We start from the raw sequence: 12,735 nt of genomic DNA, 5'->3' as shown, positions 1-12,735 counted from the left end.
TCTAATTCACTCACAGGGAGCTCTGGTGGCCTTGCTGTAGGAAGCTGTGCTCAACAGTTCAAATTCACTAGCTGCTCTGCAGGAGGATGGTCCATCTCCTCTAGTGTGGGTAACTGCCTCTAAAAACCTGTGGGAGGGCCAGCTATGGGTTGGTTCTGACTTGATGGTACACAACAACAAAAATAATTTCTATTATATTAAAAGCTGCTGTCTTTGAATTGATTTAGCGTCATAGTGACCCTATATGGATTTTCTATATTAAAAGTCTTGAAATGAGAAGACTGGGAATCCCAGAACACTTGCCTATGCTCATGAGAAACCTTACTTGGACCAGGAAGCAGTACTTAGAACAGAGCAATCAAATACTGCATAGTTCAAAATCAGGAAAGAAGCAAGTCTAGAATTTGTCCTATCTCCTTACCTTTTTAATCTATATGCAGAACAGATCATTCAGGTGACTGGGCTTTATAAGGAGGAATGTTGCATCAGGATTGGAGAAAGACTCATCAACAACCTGATATACAGATGACACAACCTTGCTTGCTGAAACTGAGGAGGACCTGGAGTGCTTGCTACAGAAAGTCAAGGACTGTAGTCTTCAATATGGATTGAAGCCTAACATCAAGAAGACAAAGACTCTCACCACTGGGCCAATTGGCAGCACCATGACGTATGGAGAAGAGTTTGAAATTGTTAACAGCTTCATTTTGTTTGGCTCCACAATCAACACTCTTGGAACTGTTGTTGTTGTTGTTGTTGTTATGTGCCATCAAATCGCTTGCAACTCATAGCGACCCTATGTACAACATCCCTAAACTTTGCTCTGTCCTGTGGCAATCGCACCGTCTCCGATACACCCATCCCCGTTTCCCCAGTTACTGAATCAACCCACCTCATAGGGGGCCTTCCCCTTCTGTGCTGTCCCTCCACCCTACCAATATGATGTCCTTCTCCAAGGACCTGTCCCTTCTTGCAACATGTTCAAAGTATGTTAGACAGAGCCTTAGACTCTTTGCCTCCAAGGAGCAGCCCGGTTTGACCCTTTCCAGGATGAATCTGTTTGTTTCTCTAGCAGTCCATGGTACCCTCAATGCTCTTCTCCAGCAGCACAGCTCAAAGGCATCAATTCTCCTTAGTCATTGTCCAACTCTCTGATGCATAACAGGTGATAGCAAAGTCCATGGCCTGTATCAGATGCACCTTAGTCTCCAGAGAGACACCATTCCTCTTCAGTACTTTGGAGAGGTCCTTAACAGCAGACTTTCCCATGGCAATACGTCTTCTAATTTCCTGGCTACTGGTGCTGAGAGTGTCGACTGTGGAGCCGAGCAAACTGAAGCTGTGAACAATCTCAATCTCTTCACCATCCATCCTGATGCTGCCAATTGGTCCAGTGGTGAGAATCTTTGTCTTCTTGACATTGAGCTTCAATCCATATTGGAGGATGCAGTCCTTGACCCTCTGTAGCAAGCACTTCAGGTACTCCTCAGTTTCAGTAAGCAGGGTTGTATCATCTGCATATCGCAGATTGTTTATAGATCTTCCACCAATCTTGACCCCACGCTTACTCTTGGTACTAGTAGTCAGAAAATCAAAAGACTAATTGTAGTAGGAAAATTTGCTGCCTGGGACCTCTCCAAAGTACTGAGAAACAGCAATGCCAATCTAGAGATTAAGGTGTGGCTGATTCAGGCCCTGGTCTTCAAAATTACTTGCTATGCATCAGAGAGCTGGACAAGGACTAAGGATGGCAGAGGAAAAAATCAATGCCTTTGAGTTGTGGTGCTGGAGAAGTGTATTGAACCATGGACCACCAAGAAAAGAAATAGGTCTGTCTTGGTCAGACCAATTTGGTGAAACCAAATTTTTCTTTGAAAGCAAGGATTTTGAAGCTCCATCTCACATATTTTGGGCATGTGACCATGAGGGACTGGTCCTTGGAGAAGAACATCATGCTTGGAAGGGTGGAAAGACAGTTTAGGAGAGGATGACCTCAGATGAAACAGATTGGCACAGTAACTGGGGTAATTGGGTTAGATGTGTTGGAGTAAGTGAGATTGGCTCAGGATAGGGCAGGCTTCAGAACTGATGTACGTAGGGTCACTATGAGTCACACAGAACTCGATGACACATACAACAACATTGAAATAAAGAATTTTTTGTAAAAAAGGGATGCATCAGAAAGTTCTGGGAAGTTTCCCTAAATGGAGTTGACCTATTTCAGAGAGGTCTTGTCTCGTTCTCTTCTCTGATGAGGAAACTCTCTGATTTTTAGTGTCTCAGGCTTTTTTTTTTGGCCAGTTCTGCTTTTGGAGAAAAATACATTCTGAGGCTACTTAGTATCAGGCTCCCAGGTCAGACTCTTCTCAGCCTTGTCAGCCTCCATTCTTTGGTACAAAACATGTCTTGGAAGTTTCTGACCAAGTCTCAGTTTTTATGTCTAAAATGTTTTGGACATAACAATAAGGGCATTAAATAGGAACTCTGAATCTCCAGCAATATATTGTGACTGGAAAAAGTACAACTTGGTGTAAAACTGAGTACCTCATCCCTCTTTTGGGTTGTTCCAAATTCACAGAAAACCTTCCACAGCTGTCAGGAAATGTGAGCTGGAATAGCTAAGATAAGAATGTCAGTGAATCGGAAAAGCAGTCCTATCCTTCTTGGACAGAGTTTAAAGAAACTGGAGAGTCCTGTTCACAAAAGTCCCTGGATGTGAATCTATCTCTCCACAGCAGGTTTAAGTGACTGAGGATCTCAGAACTGACACATTTGGGTGGGTCTTGGCAACAGCTGAGAAATATGGCCTTGGCTTCCAGTGCTGGGAATGGGAGTTGATTTCTCTCTCTCTTTATTTTAAAAATCACTTATATAAAGTATCTTGTTGCAGTGAATACTCCCTTAGTTCAGCCGTAATAATTTTCATGTGGATTTGAAAATACATCTTTCTTTTATTGTGCAATCCAGGCATTTCTAAATTCCAACTATCTACTCACCTCATCTTTTATTCCACCACACATTTTCCCCAGCATGGTATTAGGGAGAACAGATTCTTGCCTTCCCAGTTATGGTATGCTATAATATTGCTTGGACTTGCTTTTTATCTTCTGACTTCTCTTTTATCCACCAGAGCCATTATTGAAAAGATTAGTCCTGGGGAATTTGCATAAAAATACACCTGGACATCAGAGCATTCAGGAACCAAAATTTGAGTATAAGTTGTTTTAAAAGAATGTCTGAAGTTTATTTTAATGGTTTCATGGTCATTTAAAAGTATACCTAGGAGGAAAAAAGAAATCTAGTATCAAAGAATGCAAAATAGCATACGAGTTAAAACTATAGATATTTCTGGTTGACCTTAGAGAATATACTTAACTACTCTGTGCCTTAGTTTCCTCATCTGTACAATGGATAAAAGAAGCACTTACATTTTTTAGATGTGCAGATTAAAAAAGTCAATAATACCTTTTCAATCTGTATGCAGAACTGATCATCTGAAACGCTGGACTGTATGAAGAGGAATGTGGCATCAGGATTGGTGGAAGAGTCATCAACAACCTGTGTTATGCAGATGACACAACCCTGCTTTCTGAAACTGAGGAGGACCTGAAGCACTTGCTGAAGAGGATCAAGGACTGCAGCCTCCTATATGGACTGAAGCTCAACATCAAGAAAACAAAGATTTTCACCACTGGGCCAACTGGCAGCATCAGTATGGATGGTGAAGAGATTGAGACAGTTAACAGTTTTAGTTTGCTTGGCTCCACAATCAACACTCTTGGTAACAGCAGCCAGGAAATCAAGAGATGAATTGCAGTGGGAAAGTTGGCTGTGAGGAACCTCTCAAGAGTATTGAAGAGCAACAACGTCAGACTGGAGACTAAGGTGCGCCTGATCTGGGCTATAGTCTTCACAATTACATGCTATGTATCAGAGAGTTGGACAGTGAATAGGGTTGATAGAAAGATAATTGATGTCTTTGAGCTGTGGTGCTGGAGACGAGTGTTGAATATACCATGGACTGCTAGGAGAACAAACAAGTTTGTCCTGGAGAAGGTGAAGCCGGAATGCTCCTTGGAGTCAAGGATTCTGAAGCTTCGCCTGACATATTTTGGGCATGTTTCAAGGAGGAACTGGTCCTTGGAGAGGAACATCATGTTTGGCAGAGTGAAGGGGCGGCGAAGGAGATAAAGACCTTCGATGAGATGGATCGATTTTGTGACTGGAGCAGTGGGAATATGTGCATTTGAGATGGCTGGGTTGGCACAGGATAGAACAGCATTTAGAGCTCTTGTACATAGGGTCGCTATGAGTCTCAAATGACTCGATGGCACATAACAACAACAACAATAAATGCAAACTGCCTACAACACCTAGAAAGTGCTAAGTAGGATGACCATATTATCCCTATTTAAACAGCGTCTCATCCTACCTGTATTTATCAAATGTGACAAATTTGATGGTGAAGAGGAACATCATTAGTAATTATGCAGTCAGTAGGTGTATGCAACTATAAATCACTTGCTGTTAGTTGACTGAGAATAACAATACTACATATATCAGAATAGAAGTGTGCTCCATATTTGCAATGACTGATCTTCTGGAAGCAGACCATCAAGGCTTTCTTCTCATGTGCCTCTAGAAGGATTTGAACTTCTGGCATTATGGGAGCAGCTAAGCTCATTAGCTATTTTCATATCCCTGGATGTCAAGTATAAATATATAACATCTATTATTAATAGTAGGGAGCTCTGCTGGCCTGGTGACAAGAAGCTGGACTGCAATCCTGAAGGCACACAGTTAAGGGCAATTAATTGCCCCTGAAAACCCACAGGTGGGTCAGCTATGGGTCAGTTCTGACACTACAGTGCCCAACAGCAACTACATTACTAATAGTAAATGGCACTTGATAGTCCAATTCTTGAAATATAGGTTTTGAAAAGTCCAGATTTTCCTTCAGATGGTATAGTTATTGTTAAAATGTTTTCTGTTCATAAAAAAATATAGAATATGAGAAATGTTGAAATTTACTCAGAAGGAATAGGACATGTGAGAGAGTAATTCAATTGAGTATACAGCTTTCAGAAAGAATGCTTCGAGAGGGCAACAGGATCTTTGCACGTTTTTATCTAGATCCATACTGTAAAAGGTAAAGATGGGGCTCAGAAATCTTATCTGAATGTGAAGTTTGATTCATGATGGGGCAGGCAGCCAGTTATCAAAGCCAATAATGACAGTCAAAAGAGGCAACCCAAACACATTCTCCAAGTACTGTAGCCTTTTGACTTTATGTGGGAGGTTGCACTTTCTCTGAGAGCATTTTAAAGCTGTCAATTGGTGTATGATAACTCAGATGATTTCACATGTTACTTGGTACATTTTCTGTTTACTTTTGGAGTAGTCCAAACCCCATATTTTACTCTTATATGCTTAATTCTGATCATTATTCAAAAGCAAGAGCAAATATTTCTCTTTCTCCTTAGCCCTCCCATCTAGTTTATAGATCCTTCTTTGATACTTGGCAAAAGAAAGAGAACATCTTTTCTTAGGTGGCAGGGATGATGGATGTTAATGAGACAAACAAGGAATAAAAAAAATCCCACAACTGAGATGGAATGATAAATATACAGAATATATCTAATTAGAACATGCTCATATTCTGTTAAATAACATCTAATTGAAAGAGCCCAAATAACATGTTTCTTTTTCTTTTCTTTTTACACTGGGTTCTAGGTATTTTTAAATTATTTTAATTGAGATTAAAAATTATTTTATTAATTTTAATGAACATTACAGATATTTTGGATTTTCATTCATTCATTCATTCATTGTTGCACTTTTTTTCTTTACCTCCCCTCCCCCCAGTTTGCTCCTCTCTTTGAAAAGCAAAAGATAAACATCTTTGTTGGTATACAATCCTCCACCCCCACACCAAACACACTCCACTATGCAACCTTAATTCTGGATTCCTGTGATAATCATAATATGCTATCATATATCACTTTTAAACTGTTCTCTCCCTCATCTGTTTCAATTCAGTATGCGGTTGGCGCAGGATAGAGCAGGGTTTAGGGCTGTTGTGTATCGGGTCGCTATGAGTCGCAAACGACTCGACGGCACATAACAACAACAACATACATAATCTATCCAGTTTTTCTCAGTCTTACCCCAACCCTGATGTCAGTCACTTTCTACAACAGTGGCACCATGAGATTTTCGTGAAAGTTTATAGAGAACTTGCATTTCCATTCATTCTTCATAGCGCATTTTCCTTCCTACCCATCCCCCAACCCCCAGTTTGCTTTTTTCTCTGAAAAAAAAATTCTTGCATTGTTGAACAATTTCACCCCACCCCAGTCCACTTTGCTATGAAGTCTTATTCTGGGCTGTTGTAATACAAATACTACTTTATTTTATACGTCACTATTTTAAATTAAATTTTTTTTTGCTTTGAATATGTGATACAGAAAAGAACAAACCAATGAAAATGATGATGTTTAAGTGTTGCTTGTGTTTGAAGATGAGTAATGTTAACTAGGAAAATTTGGTCCCAGAAAATAGCAAAGGCAATCTTTATGAAATTTTAACAAATGTGGTTATCCAAATTATTGCTATTTTAAGTTACTCATTAACATCTAACTTAAAAACTCAGATGTTAACTGGATGATCTAGGTCATTTGTGCCTAAAATATGTTGTTGTTATGTGCCATCAAAATGTCTGTGACTCATAGCGACTTTTCATACAACTCATAGTAGTGTAGATTCAGTTATCTTCTAGACAGCAACATGCCGCAGTCTTGGCAATGATAGGAACAAGAGAATTAAAAATCTATCATAGCAGAGCTTGTAATACTATTCATTATACTAATTTCCTCAGATTGCTGTAGCAGCTCACCATAAGCTGTATGGTTTAAGACAACCAAAATGCATTCTCTCACAGTTCTGGATGCTATAAGTTCAAAATCAAGGTGGCAGGAGGATTGTGTGTTCTCTGAAACCCCTATGAGAAAATCTGTTCCATGTTTTTATGTAGCTTCTAGTGTTGCCAGAAACTCGTGGCATTCCTTGGCTTGGGGATGCATCTCTCCACCCTGCCCTGTCATCACGTGGTACTCCCCCTGTGAGCCTGTCTCTGCATTTCTTGTCTCCTTCCAAGGACCCCAGTTATTGGGTTAGTGCCCATTATAATCCAAAGTAACCTCATGTTTATTTTATTATCTATGTAAAAACTTTATTTGCAAATCAGGTTCCAGTCACAAATATAGAGGGTTAAAATGTCCACATATATTTGTGGAGGGAAAACAGATTAATTAACAATGGTCATAAACCATAAATTAACATTGATTGTATCCTTTGCATATGCCAGATATATGACAAATGTGTTTTCTATTCATTTTCCATTTGATCTCACAACAGTCCAGTTAAATAGGTACATTTATTGCCTCCAGGCTATAGGAAAGTTGATTGCCTAGGATCTTACAATTAGAATGTAGAAGAGCAAAGGTCAAACTCCAGACCTTATGTTTCATTCTGACCTTGACAGCCTTACTTAAAAGGAGTTTATCCACAGTGTGAATGGAAGATAGTATGAAAAATAATGTATAAGAACTTTGTGTGCAAATCAATATAAAAAAAATTTTTTAAAGGGGTTTATCCCTGAATGTCCTTAGATTAATGTTGACTATATAGCAAAAAGCATCCAAAAGCCGGATGCAACAGACAGCATGCTTTTGTCGATTGGATCCATGGACCTAATGTGGCCTTAAAACAATTCGTGTGTGCTTGTGAGTGTTTATACATTATTTGTGTCAGCCAGAAACAGACCAAAGCCAAGTAAATTAAAGATGTCAAAAGGATCTAAAAGCTCAGGATGAATTACACCAATTCTTTAGGACACTCTGGGGTATTTACAGAGGATGTTTCCCGTGCAGCTCTTAAGGCAATAAACTCTATGTAAGTTATCAAATACATAAGTGCAGCACTGCATAATCTTTATCCTGTGTTGTCTGAGAACTAATTTGTTTTTACAGAAGCAAATATTTTATATTTGACAACAGATTTCAGATTATAGAAAGAAATACACTTAGGTAAGTGTTTTAGCTGATTAAATGGTCAAAATAGTGAGTTTAGAACCATTTATTTAATGTAATCTTATTCCTTTGCCAATATCTTCCACAGAAAAAAACAGACCTGTCCTGGAAGAAAATACAAAAGAATAGAAGCCTGGTGCTCTAGCTGTGGGCCTTTTGATCCATGTTTCAGGTTAGTCCCATGACACAGACATGACCTGTTAGACTTCCCACTGCACACTTTGAAAGCCACTATGTTAAAAGGGAACCCACAAAATACATGGAATTAGAAAGCGAAATAAACCTTCAATTGAGAAGTGTCTAAAATATGAGGGATATTAAAGTCTGACTTTCTTTAGAATTATATGTCTGGTGATTTATATTTATTATCAAATTGAGATTCTCTGTTGCTACAAAGAAATCTAATTATGTCCATGGGGAAGGGGTGAAGAAAAGCTTGTTGGTTTGACCTCTTTCTGAAGAAGTGATATTATATACCATTGATAAATATTTTGTAAACTAATCTTCAATATTACGAAGGTGTCAGGTCTCCATCTGTATTTTATGGAAGATCAAACATGGAGATTAGTTAGAAAATTCTATTCTGGCTCTTGGTAAATCTTTGACCTGCAGGATTCTTGGAGCCTTCTAGGACTTGAGGGTTTTTTAATGTAAATGTAGAACGTGTTATGTATTCTTCATTTATCATTAATAATAGTTCTTTTATCTTTCAAAGAAAGAGATTATTTAAAATGAATTTCAATTAACTGGAGTATCAAGTTTTCAAGGGTGAATCTTACTTTGGACTTTTGAAACTCCTAAGAGATTTTGAAGTTGATGAACAACAGATTTGCACCCTGTCCTTTCCTGTGCCATCTTCCTCATTTTTGACACCCTTGCTCTCATTGTTACAGTCACTGTGTCAGGCTAGCTCACTGGGGATCTCCCTCTCTTTTGCTGACCCTCAGTCTTCCGTGTATGATGTCCTTTACCAAGGAATAGTGTCTACTAGCAACATGCCCAAACTATATGAGTCAAAACTTATCTCCCTGTGCCTCCAAGAAGAATTCTGTCTGCTCTTCTTCCAAGTCATATGCAATTGTCTAAGGGGAACGATAAGCTATATTTTCTGCTGGAGCAGGTGGTTTGTGATGGGCTATTAACTATCTAAAGATTAGCAGTTTAAACATACTCAATGACTCAAAGGAGGAAGCGCTTCAGTAAAAATTATAGGCAGGAAGCTGTATAGAATTTTTTTTTTCAATTTATTTGTGATTTTAATGAAAGTTTACAGAAAGGTTTGGTTTTCATTCATTCATCGTTGCCCATTTTCCTCCCTATGTCTTCCCCCTCTCTCATCTACTTTGCAATGCATCTTTCGTTCCAGATTGTTACCATACATATAATGCCTAATAATACATTCCTTTAAGACAGTCCTTTCCCCTCAGCTGTTCCAATAACTAGTACAATTCTCTGTAACATATGGGGTCACAATGAGTCAGGGCTGAGTATATCTAACATACTTTCTTTAGCTATAATGATATAGAGATATTTGTATACAATGATGGTTTTGGTTAAGACTGTTGTTGTTTTCATATACCATTGAGTTGGAATTGACCTGTAGCTGATCCTGCAGAGGGTTTGCTGAGGCAGTTAATCACATGGGAAGAGAATGCTCATCTTTTCTCCCATGCAAAAAAGCTGGTGGATTTGAAAGGCTTTGAGACTGTAACCCAGCTTCCTAAATTAAGATTATGTCACTACTCTGGTGGACTAGTAGTAAGACTCTGGGCTGTAATCCCAAAGACATGGTGTTCAAAACCACCAGCTGCTCCTCGGAAGAAAGATGGACAATCTCCTTCCATGCGATTAACTGCCTATGAAACTTGTCAACTGATCAGGTATGGGTCAGTTTTGACTCAATGCTACACAATAACAAAAACAACTGGAAGGGTAGTGCAGTGGTTATATTCTCAGTATATAATGACCAAAAGGTCTGTGGTTAGAATACAGTAATCACTTAAAAGGAGAGAAATATGACAGTGTTTCCCTCCAGATTCCAGCTTAGGAAACCCTATGAGGTTGTTCTCTTTCTGTCTTGTAGAGTTGTTATGAGTCAGAATTGACTTGATGGCAATGGAGGAGGTATATATAATGTTTGGAACCTAATGGGAGCTCTGGTAGCTTAGTGGTAAGGAGGTGCATTGTGTACTCAAAGGCATGTAGTTCAAGTCCACCAACTGCTCTGTGGGAGAAAGAATGGCAATCTCCTCCCTTGTGATTAACTGTATCTGTAACCTTTTGGGAGGTCAGCTATGAGTCAGTTCCAACGTAATAGTACGTAACAACAACAGCAATTGAGACAAAATTGGGGTTAAGGATTTGAAGCTGAGAATAAAGGACTATTTTTGTTGTTATTAGATGTCTTAGAAACAGATCTGACTCTTGTTGTGGGATACTATTGAGTTAGAGCTGACCCATAGCAGACCCTCCAGGAAGTTTTAATAGATGTAAATAATATAGAAGGTGATTACCCATCTTTCTCCCATGGAACAACTGGTGGGTTCAATGGACCCACGTTTGCAGTGGCAGAGCAAGCCACCAGAGTACCAACACTATGTTTAGAAGAATTAGCCACCAGAGCACCAACACTATGTTTAGAAGAATTAGCCACCAGAGCACCAACACTATATATAGAAGAATTAAACCCTGCTTTGTCTTGCACTGTTATCACATAATCTGTGGACTTTATTGCTCAGTCATTGGTCAATCCATTTCATTGAGGGTTTATTTTACTGACTGACTACTCTTCCAAGCAGGCTATCTTTCTTCAAAGTCGATATTGTCTTCCTACCAACATGCCCAAAGCCTGTGAGATAAACTTTTACCCTCCTTGCATCTAAGAAACATCCTTGATGCAATTCCTCCAAAATAGACTTGTTTGTTTTTTCTGCAGCCCATTGCATATTCAATACTCTCCATCTACATCATAATTCAAGGCATAGTTTCTTCTTCAGTATTTTTCATTCATTGTCCAACTTTTACGTGTCCATGAAACAAATAAAATCCTGGCTTGGATTAGGCACAGCTTAGTCCTTAAAATGATATTAATTTTCAGCATCACAACAACATGTAAGACACCACAGTATGACAAATTGACAGAAGAGTGGTGGAAAGGAGATAATATTCTGCATTATCTTAGAGAGTCATCACTTCCTAGCCATGTGCTCAGGCAAACTAACTTCTTTGCCTCATTTTGTAAGTTCTGACATACTTATTCAATGTTATTATTGTTAATATTATCTTCTTGAGGTCCTTATGGGTTGTTAGTTGAGAATACAACTGTATTATAAAGTTGGCATTGACAAGGATACTTCTAAAGTTACCATATTTTCCCAAGTACTAAATACTGTATTGAGTCTTAGTGTTGGCTCAATATACTATTCTTACAAATAAAACAATTTTGGTAGTTAATAATTTGACAACCAGCAATGAAGATATATCTGTTTTCTTAAGCTATGGTTCATAAAATGAAACATCTAACAGGATAAATATGCCTTCAGTTTTAAATCAGCAGTTCAAACTCACTCAGCCCGTTTGTAGAAGAAAAGGGTTGGCAATCTGCTCTCATTAAAATCACAGCCTTGGAAACTCTTTGGGACATTGCTGTGTCATATTCTATGAGATCACAATGACTTGAAGAGGAGTTCTGGTGGCCTACCAGATAAGAAGTTGCTCTATCAACCCCAAAGCAGTCAGTTTGATCTTACTGTTTTATCGGAATAAGATGGGCAATTTCCTCCCATGTGATTTACTGTCACTGAATATCCACTGGAGAGTCAGCTATGAGTTGATTCCAACTCTATGGTATATAACAACAACAACAACAACAACAACAAGAATAGTAAGGAGTTGATATTCATTAATCAGCACAAAACAACTTCTATCTAATAAATCCATTCAGGTATACACAATTTAGTTACAGAATAAATTTTGTACCAGAAAAACAGAATTTTTTATGATTTTCATCTACATAAGCGTATAACTAAATTCACACTTGCTGGGCATAATGTAATCATTTTGAAATCAATAGCAGAAAATCCCCAAAGTTTTAGTTTTAAAAAGTAAGATGCTCTTGTTGCTTAATGGTAAGGAGTTTTGCTGACAACACAAAGACATGAAGTTCAAATCTACTAGTTGCTCCAAAGGAGAAAGATGGTCAATCAGCTCCTGTGTCAACTCAGTGGAGGGTAAAATAGAAGTCTGCTCTGACTCGATGGTACATAACCACAGCAACAAAGAGGTTATTTATAAATAATTGTATAATTATAGGCTAAGTACTCATAATTATTTTAAAAGTATTACAGATCAAAACTTCAAGCAATAAAAAATACAGAAAATGATTCTTTTAATAGTACTCAGAATTGGATCTATATTGTAAAAGTAAATGATTATAAATTAATAAGCTAACTTTTAAAATTCGAAATCTAGGAAAAGAAACTTGAGTTCTGGTGGCCTAGTGGCAAGAAACGGCTCTGCAATCCCAAAGGCAAGCGGTTTGCTGCCACCAGTGCTCCACAGGAGAAAGATAGACATTCTCCTTCTGTGCAATTAACTGTTTCTGAAAATGCACTGAGGGTCAGCAATGGCTGGTTCTGACTCTACG

The sequence above is a fragment of the Elephantulus edwardii genome, unplaced genomic scaffold (assembly GCF_000299155.1).
Source record: "Elephantulus edwardii isolate Elephantulus edwardi_28Jun2011 unplaced genomic scaffold, EleEdw1.0 scaffold00012, whole genome shotgun sequence".
Lineage (NCBI taxonomy): Eukaryota > Metazoa > Chordata > Mammalia > Macroscelidea > Macroscelididae > Elephantulus > Elephantulus edwardii.
Note: the sequence above shows the minus strand (reverse complement) of the source record.